Below are 15,659 nucleotides of genomic sequence, written 5' to 3'. Positions count from 1 at the left end.
CAGCTGCTGGCAAAGGCTCTTACCTCCCCCATACTGCCTCTTTTAGGCAAAGTCTCAAAAACAACATTACCAACATCAAATTAACCAATCTGGAGAAAATCAGGGTCGTGCTGCTAAATGCTAGGAGCTTAAACCAAAAACTGCACTCCCTGGAAGCACATCTAGCACTAGAAGATGTAGATGTCTGTGCAGTCACAGAAACTTGGTTTAAAGACTCAGAGAGTACCCTGACCCTGCAAGGTTACAATGCCTTCCATACTTTTAGATCGCAAAATGAATGTGTGAAAACCAAAGGAGGCGGTGTTTCAATCTATATTAAAGATAAATTCACCTCCTGTTTAGTTAGAGTGGACAACTCCCTGGAGTTACTCCAGGTCTAGGTTACAGTGGGTAAGACCCCCATTCAAGTCCTAGCCAGTTATATATCCCCCTCCATGGGTCATGACACCCATGAAGCCTACTTAACCAAACTGAAGACAATCCAAATTTTACTGAACACACTGGTTATGGCAGATTTCAATTATCCCATCATCAACTAGGAAACCTACTCTAGCCCAAACTCGCTAGCACAAAAGTTCCTTGACTTTGTCAACTCAAATGCCCTGGAGCAAATTGTCCATACCCCAAAAAGAAGAACAAACATTCTACAACTGGTCCTCACCAACATGTCAAACAGATGCACTGCTTAAAACTGACCACAAATCAGTCACGTTTGAACTAACACTAACACCAGAATTCACAAAGGGTGAAATCAGACTAAAAAACTTCACCAAGTCAAACTATACCCTCTTAGATGAAGGTATAAATGCATTCCAAGCCCCACCCCAAGCTGAAAGTGGTAACTATGCCAAAGCTTACACTAATGCCCTGTACAATCACTTGCATAACTGTATAAACTCGGCTGTACCAGATAGACTCAAAGCCAGAGCCCCAAATAAAATCAAGCTGCCATGGTGGACTTCCAACATCAACAAACTCTACAATAAATGCAAAATGTTGCTGCCCAAGTAAACAAAGACTAGGACCCAACAATGGAAAAGCACCCTCCTCAGCCTTAAAAGGCAAACAGGACAACTTGCCAGATCCTCCAAGAGCTCCTTTGAGAGCAACCTAGCAAGTGCTGCCAAGGATAACCATAAGGCCTTTTACAGCTGCATACATAACCTAAAGGGGAGGACCTAAGCATGTGCAGAACTGGAGGTCAACGGTATCACACACACTGACCCCACAGAGATAGTGAACCTGCTAGTAGATAGGTTTGACAAAATTTTCACTCCCTTATCCCCTCCCAACTTACAACAAAGCCTCCCCCACCCCCACCTTACATATCTGATGAACAGGTCCTCAAAGCCCTGTCCAAGGCAAAGAACATGGCATTTATGGGACCAGATGGCATCTCAGGCTGCCTTCTAAACAGGCTAAAACATGAACTAGCATCACCACTAAGTACTCTTTTCAATCATAGCCTAACCACAGGTTTTGTTCCTGTGGTATGGAGAACACCTACAAGTATTCCCCTCCACAAAGGTGGCCTAGCAACAGACCCGGGGAATTACAGACCCATAAGACTGACCAGCCTCATCTGTAAGGTCATAGAACATATTATTATGGACCGCATAAATAAAGACATAGGTGACCTCCAAACCCTAGATTCTACCTAATTCGGCTTTGTGAAGGGCAGATCCTGCCTTATAAATCTGGTGAAGTTCTTTGAAAGTATGACCAGAGCCATTGATGAGGGCAAATCTATGCACACAGCATACCTTGACTTGGCAAAGGCTTTCAATGCAATCTCACATTCAGGCATTACCAATAAACTTATCAAACTGAATGTAAACCCCTTTATTGTAAGATAGGTTGCCAACTAGCTCACAAACCGGAGACACACCATCAAAGTGGATGACTCCACATCAACAGCAGACCTGTTACCAGCAGGGTGCCACAGGGGTCAGTGTAGGGCCCCCTACTGTTTGGTATACACTTCTCAGAAGTTCAGGTCAAAACTAAAGGGTTGTGGCTGACCAAGTTTGCAGACGACTACAAACTAGGTGCAATCAATGAATCCCCAAATGATGTCAGTATACTCCAGGATGGTCTCACACAGACCAACGACTGGTATATTAGCCATGGTCTCAAACTGAATGCAAAGAAATGCATCATCATTCCCTTCGGCACAAACAATGTTCCTTCACACTATCAAATCAACAACGATACCCTAAGAACCCATGAAGTGGTAAGGGACCTGGGATCAGAGGTTGACAGCGAACTTAACTTCGACCACCATGTATCTAACATTGTAAGGAAAGCTTTCCACATAGGTCACTTGATTAGTAAAGGCATCTCCTTGAGAGCAAAAGAAGTTATAAACCCCCCCTGTATTCGGCTTTTATCCGGCCCATAATTGAGTATAATGCCCCATTTGGTATGTACCAAACTAAGCACCTGCAACAGTTAAAAAGACCTCAGTGGTTCAGCAGATCAAGGGCCTTCAGCATGTGCCTTACACAGACTGACTAAAGTCCCTGTCACTATACTCTGTATTGTATAGTCTATAGGGGAGACTTATGCCTGGCTTACAAAGCAACCCAAGACCCAAACCTAATGAACTTACTGCAGATCTGTAAATCAAATGAGTCTAGGGCTACCTGTTTCAGGGACTTAAATATGGCCTGCAAGTTAAAGGTATAGTGCCCACAACCCTCCTGGACATGGGCAGGCATCACTAAATGTAATCCTGGGTATTGATTAGTACTTATACGGTATTACATTGGGTTGAAACGGCTAGGCTTAAAATTACCTCCAGGTTGATAGTCTAGTAATGTCCTATGATCCTATGATCCTATAAACAATGCATCATTTCCCAGGTATTCAGTCACTTGCTGAAAGCACTTCTGTTGATCCAAAAGTGTTCCCTCGAAGTAAACTGAATAATGTTGAAAATGGCAGTAGTGTGAAATAGATTTGAACTTCAGGGTTGTCACAACTCAGGAAAAATATTCCTTCCTCTGAGCGGTGGCAGTTTTGGAGTAGATTACATAAGGGGATTAGGAGTACAACCCTATGTGGAGTACATGAGATTTACCCCTGTATTCACATAAAACTTAAGTGTTTATTTTTTCTCTCCTTCAGGTACTGCTTCCTTTTTAGAAGCAGCACTTTTGAAAAACTGGTTTCAGTGCATCACATGTTAATACCATACAGACTGCATTTGTACCTCGTATTACATTTTATAAGCTAGTGAACCTAAAAACAGCTTATAGAGTACCATATACACAATTTCTTTATCACCCTGTATGTATGTATGTATGTATGTACCTTTAAGAAGCTTATCCAAGGGCTTGCACAAGTGTATAAATACTGAGCACGTGCAAGCTAGACTGCCATTTTGTATTAAGCCGTTGAGATGTATGCTTGTATGTATGTAAGGTCTGTCTGTTAACTAGTTTGTTCATATTTTATGATGCTGCTATCCATCCTGATGTGTTTCTATGTATTAAAGCATCAAAACGAAATACCCCGCCTGCTTGTCATATGTGTTAGAGAGACGAGCGACATGGTGTCAGAAGTGGCATGTCTAAAGTGACATGGTGCCAGAAGTGGCATGTCTAAAGGACATGGAGTCAGAAACAGCACATCTAAAAGGCACGAGGTTAGAAGCAACTTGGCTAAAATGACTTAAGGCACTTGCTTGGGACTGGTGGAATATACAGGAGTGAATCATCCCTAAAATGTGCATACTTCATAAAACAGGTCAGAAATTAATTTCAGGTATTAAAAAACTTGCTCAGCGCTATTTCTTTTTCATAAAATATTAAACGAGGCATACAGAATGTTCTAAATGATATTTGCATAAATTAATATGTGCGATATTGATAGAAATATTTAAATTACTAAGAAAAATGTTTGAAATAAAATCCGTACTGCATACAATGAATAAAATAAGGGGAAACAGACACATTTTCACAAAGCATATATTTTCATATTAAACAAAGATATCTGAGTTATCAGAAGTGTGTAAAGTGTTTGCATGTTTGTGCAGTATTACAGTAAACCTATTTTGCAAAAGTACAGCAATTGCAAGGCATATTTTGCAGAATATAGCCATTACAGGGCATATTTTGCAAAGTACAGTATTTCGAAGAGTTTATTGTGCATTTGAATGTTATTACAAGCTCACAGAACAGTTTATTCATACATAATTACAAGGGTCATATTTTCAGTGTGTTTGTACATACTTTGTAGGCATGACAGATGGATTTCAGAACCAGTGCACTTGTGTTTGACAGTAATATTGCTGAGACCTGGAGAGTGTTTGAGCAAGAGTACAACATTTTCATACAGGCTACATTTTCTGATAAAGATGACCGTACAAAGGCATTTATTCTGCTTAATTTAGCTGGGTTAGAAGCCATTGAAAGGGAACATCATTTGTGTATGCAACTGCCTGTCTATACGGGAGAAGGGAAAAACTGTCATGCTGTTATACAGGCTGAGTTAAGGGAGGACCCAGAGCTCTTAAAACATAAATTTGAAGAAATGTGTAACCCCCAGACAGATGTTACAATGGAAAGACAAGTGTTATTTTACACAAGGGATCAAACACCTGGTAAAACTTTTTCAGCATATATAACTAACCTGAGAAATAAGGCTAAAATGTGCAGATTTGGTGACTTAAGAGATGAGTTGATAACAGACAGACTTGTATATGGTATAAATGATGATGCCGTGAGAAAAATTTTGCTTCGTGACAGTGATTTAACTTTGAATAAGGCCATTGAGATTTGTCAGATATACGAGCTCACAGAAAAGCACGCACATATGCTTACAAACGAGAACAGCTCTAGAAGGCACAGTGACAAAGCTCATGTTAATAGTATGCAGCACATTATTAAAAGAAACAGGCCCAAGCACATGGCAGCTGTAACCCCTGCATCACTCACTGGGAAACCCCAGAAATTTCCAGCAAATTCCAGAGTTCACACAGTGAAGCATGAGTGAGTCAGCAAACTCAAACCATGGGCCCCAACCTAGTTTCATTGCCAACTGTCGTAATTGTGGTGGAAGTCATGAATATAAAAGAGAGAAATGTTTAGCTTTTGGTCAGTAATGCCACAAATGCAATAAATGGAATAATTTCAAAAAGTTTTGTAAATCAAAAGGCCCACATTCTTTTATTAAAAGGGGACATTTTAAGAAATTAGTTGATCAATGAGAAAGATATGACAGGGTTGCAGGCCTCTCTTTATGCTCATGGTGTGTCAGTGCTTCATGAAACAGTCAATTTAATAGATTTAAGGGCAGAGAATGAAGTATTTTGTACTGTTCGGAATAAATGGCAAACCAACAGAGCTCAAAGTTGATACGGGTTCCAAGTGCAATGTTATGTCAGCAGAAATGTTTGCTAGAGTGTGTCATGGTGAAAGACTTGATTTGGCAAGGTGTGCGAAGCTTGTTGCTTATGGAGGTGAAGAAATTCAAACCGAAGGCTCAGTAGTGCCTCTGCTGGAAGATGTTACGATTTGTTATTTTATGTGGTCAAGAGGCATGTTCAGTCATTATTAGGGCTCAGAGACAATTTGAAAATGGGACTGCTTTCATTTAATAAGGAAGTCCACCAAGTCAGCTTAAAAGACCACTACTCTAATTTTGCCCAGTACATTTTTTCTACCTATGCAGATCTTTTCGAAGGCAAACTAGGCAAACTTCCAGTTGTGTACTCCATGAAGTTAGACCCAGAGGTCAGTCCAGTTATCAGGCCAGCACAAAAAGTTCCAATAGCCATGCAGGACATTGTCAAAGCTGAGCTAAATAAAATGGTACGACAAGGTGTGATTTGTCCAGCTGCAATACCAACTGAATGGGTATCTTCCATGGTGGTAGCTCACAAGAAAAGCTCAGATGATATCAGAATATGTATTGATCCAGAAGATTTGAACAAAGTACTAAAAAGGCCTCATCATCCAATTTGCAAAGTCGAAGAAGTTGCAGCTTTGATGCTAAATGCCACTGTTTTTTCTGTCTTAGATGCAAAGCATTCATTTTGGCAAATTCAGCTTGACAAACAATCCTCATTGCTAACTACTTTCAGTACTCTGTTTGGCAGGTACGGATTTTTGAGAATGCCATTTGGGATAAATTCTGCAAGTGAAGTCTTTCAATTTGCAATGGAACAATTTTTTGTGGGTATCCTTGTGCTATTATAGTAGACAACACACTTGTATGAATAATGGTGAAGCAGAACATGACAGAAACCTCAGAAAAGTGCTAGAAAGGGCACGTGAATCTTAAGCCTAACCCACAGAAATGCAAATTCAGGCTACAAGAAGTTACTTATGTTGGTCATTTATTTACCAGTTTAGCTTACGACCAGACCCTTCAAAGCAAACAGCCATTCTCAAGATGCCAGCTCCAGACAATGTTCAAGCCCTGCAATGTTTTCTTGGCATGGTCAACTACCCAGGCAAGTTCATTCCAGACTTAAGCCAACTATCAGCACCACAAAGAGAGCTGGCATGTAAAGATGTATCATGTTCTTGGTCAGAGCAACATCAAAGAGTATTTGATGTCCTGAAACAGAGAATTGCTAGTCCACCAACTCTCATATACTATGATGTTCACAAACCAGTTACACTTTCTTCGAAATTTGGTCTTTGTGCAGTCATTCTACAAGAGGGTCAGCCTGTTGCTTATGCATCGAGAACTCTAACCCGAGCTGAAATGCAGTATGAACAGATCAAGAAAGAGCTTTTGGAAATTGTGTTTGCATGTTCAAAGTTCTATGATTATGTTTATGTTAGACCTTGTGAAGATAGGTGAAGGCTGCCAGCCTAGCCAGATAGAATTTTGCAGATAATTCTGTCATTTGTAAATATTAATGTAAGCCACAGGCTTGTTCTTTTAAATGTGAAAAGACTGCATTGGAAATTGAACTGCAAAATGTAACAGTGCACTCTGCTGTAAGAAAGCTAAGTCATGCATTTTAAGTCAATTCTTTGATGTCAAAATTCGGAGCCGATAAGTCTAGAGGGAGGCATCCTGCCTACTGTTTTAAGACCAGAGTTAATGGCTAGAATTTGCATGTGTAAATGTCCTTTACTGCTCTGGTTTCTGACCAGGTGTAAAGAATGTACATGTAGTTTCTGTTAGCCTGAGAACACAAGAGAAGTGTGAAGAATGACGTCATGTGAAGCAGCTCTGTGTTATCAATTTAAAGAGAGACAGAACAGAGAGCTCAGGGCATTTGTCTTGAGAACATTCAACTCACCACTCTGCCTGTTCTATATGTAAGTTATTTAGAACTGTGTTTTCTCTTAGATATAGCTAGGAAATAGGAAGATTAGACTAGTCTGTTTTTCTGTGATGCCAGGACTTTTCTACAGTATTTTTAAGTATTTCTCTGTGATCTCTGAACTCTTGACTAGCACTGTGCAGTAAGAAATATTGTCTTGTGTTGTTATTATTTATTATTAAATATTTCTAAACCGTTCAACTGTGCCCATTTTGTGTAGAGATAATTTAAGCTCTAAGAGTACATTGCATGTATATAGTGATACTGTACCAAGTCACTCTAATAAGCCTTGACTGTTCAGTCACACTTACCATTTGGATAATAATATTGCACAGTAATAACTGGACACCCTTTCAGAAGGGTCTTTGAGTAGCTGATATTAGTGGGTGGTGGCAGCTGGTACTACCTTTTACACTGGGCAGAAAAGGGGCACAGCTGGAGAACCTGTGCCAGCCTTCCCCAGGAGTGTCTGTGTGGTTGTATATAACTCTTATCTTGAAGTATGTGTGTGTGTCAGCTACTGGGGCAGGGACACAAAGCACTGGTTGGACAGAGAGAGTGCTGGAGGTTTTGGTTTAACCACTAGACTGAGATCTGGACCCTATAGCTGTGCCAGTGGGGAGTCTTATTGGGGACCTGGAGAGAAAGGGATAAACCAGCCCCAGATTGACTGTGATCTCTGTATGCTCTTAAGGGAAATTGTACTTTACTGTGTGTGTGTATTTATTATCCTTTCCCTATAAGGATGCCCATCACTGGTGTTAGTGGTGAGGATTGAGGCTCCTTGATTGCTGGACCAGGGTACGGGTGTCACAGACCTATCGAGATCTAAACAGACCACCAACCTCTAGTCACTATCTTGAGAAAACCTATGCTTTCAGCTCCAGTCCAACTGCAACGTATGATGCCGAGACTGCAAAAGTATAATTTCAATCTTGTCTACAAGAAAGGCAAACTTCTTTATCTTGCTGATACTTTATCCAGATTACCCGGAAACACCACAGAACAGCATTAGAATGAGAACCTTTATTTTGAAGTCATAGAAGTGAGAAATGTTTCTTCCACACATATTGATGAGCTGAGAGATTACACAACCACAGATCCAGTTTTACAGAGGCTCAACCACTTTATCAAATCAAGGATGGCGTCAAAGCAATCTAGTTCCCTCAAGAAGTGCAACCTTATTTTCCATACAGAGATGAGATTTTGTCTGACAAAGGTATCATGAAAGGTCTGAAAGTGATTGTTCCAAAGTCCTTGCAACCAGACTACATTACTATCTTGCACTGTGGTCACACAGGAACCGACTCTACCAAAAGAAGGGTGAGAGAGGTAGTATTTTGGCCTTCTATGTCACAAGACATTGAGACAGCACTTTTATCTTGTTCCATGTGTAATAGTACTAAGCCACATCAACAGAAGAAAACACTTTCGCTAAACCAGATTCCAGAACTACCTTGGTCGACAGTAGCCACTGACATCTTTGAGTGGAATGGTCAACATTATTTGGTGTCAGTAGACTCTTACTCTAATTGGTTTGAGATTGACCTACTTCCTAACCTAGCATCCAGTACAGTCATTACTAAGATGAAGCATCATTTTGCAGTACATGGTAGTCTGCACAAAGTTATTTCTGACAATGGCACACAGTTTACAAGCCAACAGTTCAAAATATTTGCTGAAGAATGGGATTTTACTCATGTCACTGGTAGCCCTGAGTACCCGCAGTCAAATGGTTTGGCAGAACGTGCAGTTCAAAGTGAAAAACAGTTATTTCAGAAGTCAAAATGAGATAATAGTGATGTTTTCCTGAATCTCTTGAATCTCAGAAATATTACTTGTGATAAACATCTTAGTTCACCTGCTCAGAGACTTCTGTCGAGACAAACCAGAACCACTTTACCAATCAGTAGTCAATTGTTGGTTCAATGTGTCAAAAACAACAGGTTAGTGAAAATCAATCTGTTGAAGAAGCGTTTAACCCAGAAGTCCTACTATGATAAAACCAGAAAAACGCTCAATCCATTACGAGAATGAGAAGTGGTAAGGATGCAAATGCCCAAAGGTTATGATCAGATTGGTGTAGTGAAGAATATTTGCCCAGTGCCAAGATTGTACATCATGGAATCAGAAAGAGCAATCTTTAGCCGGAATTGGAAGCATTTGAGACTGGTGTCCGAGCCCATACCACAGCACATAGCCTGTGAGAAAGACTCTTTATCTCAGAGTGAGTTCTCCGGTGTTCAAATTCTTGAGGAAGTTCCAGAGGACATTCCCATTCCTGTGATGAATCCATACGTTCCTGATACGAGTTGTGCACCGCAGACTGTCCCTGTTGCTAAATTTGGTCCAGACTGTTATGCTACAAGATATGGTCGCATCTCTAAACCCTGTAACAGATATGAAGCAACTTGGACTTGAACACTGTGTTTTGTTTCCAATGTATATACTAATGCATGTTTGACTCTGATATTGTTTTTACAAAGGGCAATCTTTTTAGGAGGGAGGATGCAGATCAATATGTGTGTATGCACCTTTAAGAAGTTATCCAAGGGCTTGCACAAGAGTATAAATATTAAGCATGTGCAAGCTAGACTGCCATTTTGTAGTAAGCTGTACAGATGTAAGCATGTACATATGTTTATTTATGTCTTTCAACTTTTCCCGGTTAGGGGTCGCCACAGCGGAACTCCGGTCCGTTAATGATTGGCAGTGGATTTTTAGGGTACCGAGTTGCCAGCCTGATGCCCAGCCTTCAAAGAAGGCACACCCATTCACACAGGCACCTACCTGCATGTCTTTATACGTCACTCGACAGTGGGGGAGGACATGCAGAATCCACACAGAAGGCGCTCCAGACGAGAATCGAACGGGAGAACCTCTTGCTGTGAGGTGACAACGCTAACCACTGCACCACCACCGCTAAACATGTACGTATGTAACGTCTGTCATGTACATATGTAACGTCTGTCTATTAATTGGTTTGTTTGCATTTTATGATGCTGCTATCCATCCTGGTGTGTTTCTATGAATGAAAGCATCTAGATGAAATAGTCCGCCTGCTTGTCATATGTGCTAGAGAGAGATGAGTGACACACTCCATTTTTTTTTTTTTTGCTGCTGTCCCCTCATGCTTCCTGTCCAAACCATTTCAGTGCCATCTCACAGCTTAATATATAGCATAGTGAGCAAATCAGACAAACGAGAATCTGATTACTCTCTGCATACTTTAATCAGCAATAAATATTTTAGCACTCTCACTACAATACTCATGAACCAGTCTTCAGCAAATGGCACTGTAGTATTTTGTCCAATTATAATAAATAAAACAAAAACCCCGACAAAATAAAATAAAACTATAATCACTGGCAAAAGGGATTGTGGGTTATTGTGAGACATACCAATAGTGGCTTGAGTATTTGATCACTTGGATGTTTTCCATATGCTTAAACTATGCAGGTCAACACCCTTGCAATGGATTTATAGACAATTTCATACTCCAAGTTTTATGGCATTTAAGAAATACTTGGCACTAATTCATTGTACTGCACTTATCTCAACAATCCTTAATTTTGCTTGAGAATATTCTTCTGTAACATGCAAAATGTGTATTTTGTGATAGAGCAAATAGAACGACAGTTATCCAATGATGTTAGATATTAAATGTATAGACCTCTCTTGTTTTAGAAAACTAAGCATCAGAAATACTAACAACTTTCTAAGTGAACAGTATGTGCGCTTTAGAAATTCTTCATAATGGTATGTCTTCATTGCAGATTACTTAAGACAAAAACAGTAATATAGCTCATACATCTGCAGCACTTTTAAATTGCAATACTACTTGACGTGTTATCATTAACCTTTTTTTAATTAGGTTTTAAATCCCTGAAGGGTGCAATGATGCTGAAAATGACACGGTATTTGGTACGTCAGTTAGTGCAGACGACTGATGCTCAGAGCTGCTACTGACTTGCTTCATGCAAACAGGGTAGATGGTTTGGTTCCATTCACCTCCTATGCCTACTGTGTGACTATGAGTAAGTCACTTAACCAGATAGTGCTCCCAGGTTGCCCCTAAAAAGGATAATTGTGTCCACTAGTTACCCACTTAACAACTAGGTGTTTTAATTGGGGTCTCCAAACGTGATGTATTAACTGGGTGGACTCACCTTGAAGAGCACATAAAAAATTATCTTGGAGTGAATTTGACTACAGAAACTAATCAACAACTTAGCTAGTGTTACAAAAAAAGTTTTAGTCAAGTATGTGGCAATTTTGAGAGTTACTGGTGATTATTTTGAGGCAGGGGATAAGCTGCTGCTGTTTCCAGAAAGCTAGCATTATAGGCTGGAGCCAAAAGCTGTTTAAAAGTTGTTTTTTCATAGGATTGTTTAAATTCTTAAATCAGATATATTGAGCTGAGCTGTGCTTCACATAGCATTGAGCAAACCTGAAGTCAGTAAAAAGCACTTCAACTGTAGTTTAACTCCTAGCAAGCCTAGTCAGAGACATAGCTATTAGCAGACTCTGCTAAACATGCCACTCCTTTATCTAAGGCCAAGTTTGGTTACTGTAAACTGTTTCTACCTTAGTGGAACATTTACAGTAGTTAATATACTACAAGCATTTTTGGTACTCAGTAATATAAAATATTCTGTATTCATAAGAATTTATCAAGGAAAAGAAGCATTTAATAGCAAACCAAATACTGTAAAATAAGCCTTGTATCTCTTAATTTTTATACTCCTGCACCAAAATGGAAGATCAGCCAGCCTGTCTTCCCTCGGTTGCCAACCTCATAGCATTTGGTATACTAAGGCAGTGTGGCAACAGCTGATTTCCTTGGCTAAAGAACTACTACTTACTCCATCACAAACTAACTGCAAGATATGCAAATATTTAACTAAAATGGAGGCATCATTCTCATAGAAAACATGGTCTGTGAGCACCGTACATCTCCACAGTACACTGCATAAATACATTGAATATTATCATATGTTGAGGCTGTAAAAAAAGTAATTGTTTAAGCCTCCAAGATCAAACAAGACTAGATATCAGTGGAAATTAAAAACAGCACATATTCCCACATCCATAACTGAGAGTCACCGACTCTGGTACCAAGTGTTATCCTACCTTCACCAACAATTATGCCAATGTACAACGAAAAGAGGAGATTTTTAACAACAGACTGAAGAACTGGTGTCACTTGAGGATCCATTGTGTGTCAGCATGAGATACATTACTGCTCAGCCCTACTTGCTTTGCCAAGGACAGCTTGCACCTCTCATTCTGGGGCTTCCACATACTGGCTAAAGCCTTTGATGCCCTCATGTTGCCTTTTTTAGGTAGAGTCTCATTAATGGATCTACCAACCTAAACATATGACAAGTAAAGCACTGGAAATATCAAATTAGTGCTGCTCAGTGCTAGGAGTCTGAATAACAAATTACCTGACTTTGAAGTCTTCCTGCATTTGGAACACATTCATCTGTGTATTATGACTAAAACCTGGTTTAGAAGTGCAGAACACACTCCCTCTATAGTAGGGCTTTGCACCTATGATACCTTTAGATCTGATGGGAGCTATGGTGGAATATCCATATTTGTTAAAGACCACATTATCTGAAGTCAGATTCTCAGAGACCCAGAAACCAAACTAACTGAGATTCAACTCACTCTGCAGCTGAGATGTATTACCAGATGCAAAAAAAAATGCAAACATGCAAACTGTGCCATATTTCCACACACATAGGATTACTGAAACAAAATGGAAAAGTTTATTATTACTAAACTCAGCTGCTTGTTATTTTACTTGCAGTGTCATTGTTGTGAGTCTTTCATGCATTATGTTCATTGCTCTCAACTAAATCTGAAACAAAACTAAAAATAATGGGAAACTACATGCCCATCAGTCTAACAAGCCTAACAAACAATATCATGAAATGAATTATCATGGAAATGCTAAACACAGACATTGGCAACCTACAGACACTGGACTCATCCCAGTTTGGCTTTGTCAAGGAAAGGTCATGCCTACTTAACTTGACCATCTTGGTGCAGGGCTCAGTTTGTAAGGGCCATACTGGTCTTTAGCCTAGTAACAACCAATGAACAGGGGCCAGAATCAATGGAGAATTCACTTAAAAAGTTAGTACAACTGATTTTGCATCAACACCCATTTTCCAAACAGTAAGAGTTCTAAAACTCCAGTGTATGGCATTATTGACATATTGCTCCAATCATCATTCCCCAGTGATTTACCAAAATATCAAACATTTTATGAGGGACAGGGCAAAAAATATGAGGCAAATTTAGGGGCGTTCTACAAAATCAGTGACAGCTGAGGGGCATGCTTACGATGACATATTTCATTCTTTCTAGCCAAGTGCTACCATGCATTGTACATAATATACTCGACAATGCCGCTTAGGAATAGACTGCGTTAGAGGCGCGAAGACTGTGACAAGTGATTCAATCGGAGTAAATAAGCAGAAGAATAAACCCGTGTGTGCTCTGCTGGCAGGCTTCCTACTCAGCCCTGATGAACCAGACCCCCGCAAAGCGTTCCCGAAAGACTTTTCACAATCTAGGTCACCTCGCTAAAATAAGATTTGGAAATCAAGTACAGTACCAGGCTCCTTCTGATCTCTTTTCATTAATTTACAGTAGCAGATTTCTTTCTTTTTAAAGGAGAATTAATAGCACTCGTCGCAGAGTGTAAACAAGTTAAATATAAACAGCCATATGGTTAGGTGCAAACCGAGAGGTGTTTGCATGTGTATACATACTCGGAAGCTTGCCTGCAGAATTGTTAGTAAACAAAGAAGACATGTGCCCGAAATCTTTTTTGTCCATACCATAAAACAAAGCATACAATTTAAAGAAGTTATTAAATACTACCTGTCGTCTTAATTCTATACAACTTGCAGAGTAAAACTGCAAACCGGTGCAACTAAAAAAGCAGTACAAATCCCTTAGCCTCGCAGTAAACAACATTCTGCACAATCAGTAACGCATTGATTCTATTGTTGTGTATCACTGGCAGTATTGTACCTCTGATGCTGCTGAATTAATGTCTGCGTCCTGGAGATTAAGGGCAGCCTAAGTGGTTTCCCGGTCACTTGCTGGGATCCCGTTCTTGCAGCAGAGGGGCATGTTTTGCTTTCAGTTCGGATGACGACGTGGGGAAGTATATTTATACTAAGGAATATGAAGCTGCAGCAGCTGCTGTCCTATTTTGGTAGTCCCATAATCTCCGTCTCCTCAGCGGTTGCAATGGAGTCTCCAGCATGGAAATACGCGAGTTTAACAGTCACAATGGGACTCAGAGGTCTCAGGCTAGCATCCTTTTCTGTTTGGACATCCTGGCTCTGGTCATACTTTGGAAAACACCTAGACTGTTTCAAGCTTTTCAACGAATCTTATCTCATGCAGTTAAAGTAATGAGATATTAGCTGTGATTTAGGTCACTGATGATGCAATGATCATTGTGCTCATAAACTGGTCTATCTTCTTTGGGAATATCAGTAAATCTGTACGGATCTATCGTAACGAGTGTGTTGCGTACCTCGCAACTGTACAGATTTTACCAGAAAGTCCAGATTTTTCGCCTCATATTTTTGGTCTGTTTCTCATACAGTTGTGGTTTTGTGGTAAATCACTGGCAAATTATTGAGGGTTGAAGTCAGAAAATAATGACAGTCATTTAAGTTTCAGACTCCATACCCTTCAGAAAATGCATACTAATGCAAATCCTGTTGTTCTATCTACTTTTTAAGTTAGTGAGAGCAATATTTAAAAAGTGTACCTAGTTTTGGGCTTTTGTCCCCCCATTATTTATTTCCGTGTACAGATTTCTTGCTATAACTAGGGTTACCACCTGTCCCACTTTGAGAGGGACAGTCCCTCTTTCGGCAGTTGTGTCCTGACAAAAAATATTAAAAAGGGCAAATGTCCTGAGATTGTATGTCCCATATTTTATGTAATAGTTGCATAAAATAGTTATTTCTGCATCTAAAAGACCTAAATGTTACAAGAAACATAATAAGTAACTAAACTGCTACAAGAATATGGTTTTATTCAGGAAAAAAGTTAAGTTCTATCCTTTGAACTGACCGTGGGTATGTGTCGGCCTCTAAAATCCGATGTGTGTCCTGCAAATGTCCCACTATGGCCATTTGAAAAGGTGGCAACCCAAGCTATAACAGGTTGAGAGCTATGGCGTGATGTTGTCGAGGAATCGGTAATTATCCAGCATATTTTATTAAGATGTATACACTACTGAAGCATTTAGCAAAAAAAAATGCCGGAAAGGAGAAATGATCAGACTAAGTCTCTGTATGAGCATTGAAATATAGATTCAGGTAATAAT

General features: G+C 39.8%; 1 protein-coding gene across 1 annotated transcript in view; it reads right to left on the bottom strand.

Moving 5' to 3' along the window:
* The window catches only part of KLHL23 (kelch like family member 23), a 197,071-nt gene extending 182,300 nt beyond the window's left edge, over positions 1 to 14,771 (bottom strand). Inside the window, exon 1 of the mRNA XM_044075498.1 lies at positions 14,342 to 14,771. The gene's annotated coding sequence lies outside the window, so the exon portion shown is untranslated. The remainder of the gene's footprint in view (positions 1 to 14,341) is intronic.
* Between the last annotated feature and the right edge of the window lie 888 nt (positions 14,772 to 15,659).

This window comes from Protopterus annectens, chromosome 6.part1 (genome assembly GCF_019279795.1).
Source record: "Protopterus annectens isolate FY-2018-M chromosome 6.part1, PAN1.0, whole genome shotgun sequence".
Taxonomy (NCBI): domain Eukaryota; kingdom Metazoa; phylum Chordata; order Ceratodontiformes; family Protopteridae; genus Protopterus; species Protopterus annectens.
Note: the sequence above shows the minus strand (reverse complement) of the source record. Positions and strands in the feature narration are given on the sequence as shown.